Raw genomic sequence first — 1,591 nt, 5'->3', positions numbered from 1 at the left:
AATGGAATGAGTCCCAAGCCACGTTCCTTCCACTTACTACATTAGTCCCACAAGGCTTCATACTTGGGTCAATACTTTTCAATATCTTCATCAATGACATGCACAAGGAATCAAAACTTGCCACCATAATATAATATGTTGATGACTCAGTTTTAGTTTACTCAGCACTAAATCTTCCCACTTTAGAAACCATCACACAAGAAGCATACATCTCTTTAGGAAACTCACTAAATAACTCTTAATTGACCTTGGACCACAACAAAGACAAACTAATCTATTACTTCCTTAAAACATAAATCACAACACTAACCTTAATATTATCTCATTAAACAACACAAAATTACTAGGAGTTATCATTGATAACAAGTTAAAATTTGATCTGCATATTACAACTGTAGTAAAAAACACACTGTCAGCTATGGCGCTCTTTAGAGATCAAAGTACCTGCTTAGTGATCGTAGTAAAAAAAAAAAAAGTAGCTGCTGCCTCCCTTTTCCTTCCTACCTTCCTACATGCTTCAACAATATTCACAGATCTCAAATGTTCTACCAAACAAAAACTAGAAAGCTCATGCAACAAAATTAAGTTTGCCTGCAGCCTCCCAAGCAGCTCCCTTCACTGCATGGTGCTCAGTACACTGAAATGATTTGAATTTCTTCAACATATCACCCTCTCCCAACTCTCACAGGATACAAAATACTTCAACATTCACTTAAAATACCCTCATCATCCAATGGTATGTACAAAACAGAACTTCAAGATCCTCAGAACTTAAATAAATTTTTGCTAATAAAGCTAATGATTATTATGGTGACTCGCTATTCCCATCTCCAAGGCATGGAACGAACTTCCAAACCACATCAGGCTTTTAAATAACCTGCAACAATTCAAATGTTTCACAAAATATCACCTGGCAACTAATAAAACTATGTACCTGTACCAAACCTACAATTTGAAGTATGCAATCCTGACTGTGTCTGCTATGGATACTATGCAAGAGTATTAATACAGAATTTTTATTCTACTCACAATATCTTGAAAAAATGGATTTCCTTAATTTGATATGCTTTGTAAATAATGTTTGTTGACTGTTTGTTTTGAGATACTTTGTAAATCATGCTCACTGACAATTTTTTTTTAGAATTGTCAAAAATGTATTTCTGTCCTTGTTTGGAAACATTTCTCCCCGGGCCTCTGCTGAAAATGGACATTTCAGTTCCCATATGGATTTTCCCTGTAAACAAAGCAAATAAATAATACTCCTCTCTGGCACACACATCACCTAAGCAGTACTGTAATAGCTTCAGTTATAATTATGACCCAGTTTTATAACTCTGTCATACCAGTAGTTAGTATGTTGAAGTCTCATTCCTTGGCATTCAGGTAAGAAAATGTTAGATGTGCAGTGTAACAAAATGGAACAGAACAGTTACTGCTTTTGTGGAAGATGTTCTTCATTATCAGTTACCATCCATGTTCCTTGTTTGGGCAGTAGACTTTCACTCAATGTATGCAGTCCCCACCACAGTGGCAGTATTGCTGTCACTTGAAATGAGCAACATAAATAATATAGTAGCACACTGTTGTGGAT

The sequence above is a fragment of the Protopterus annectens genome, chromosome 14.part0 (genome assembly GCF_019279795.1).
Source record: "Protopterus annectens isolate FY-2018-M chromosome 14.part0, PAN1.0, whole genome shotgun sequence".
Lineage (NCBI taxonomy): Eukaryota > Metazoa > Chordata > Ceratodontiformes > Protopteridae > Protopterus > Protopterus annectens.
This window is presented reverse-complemented; position numbering follows the sequence as displayed.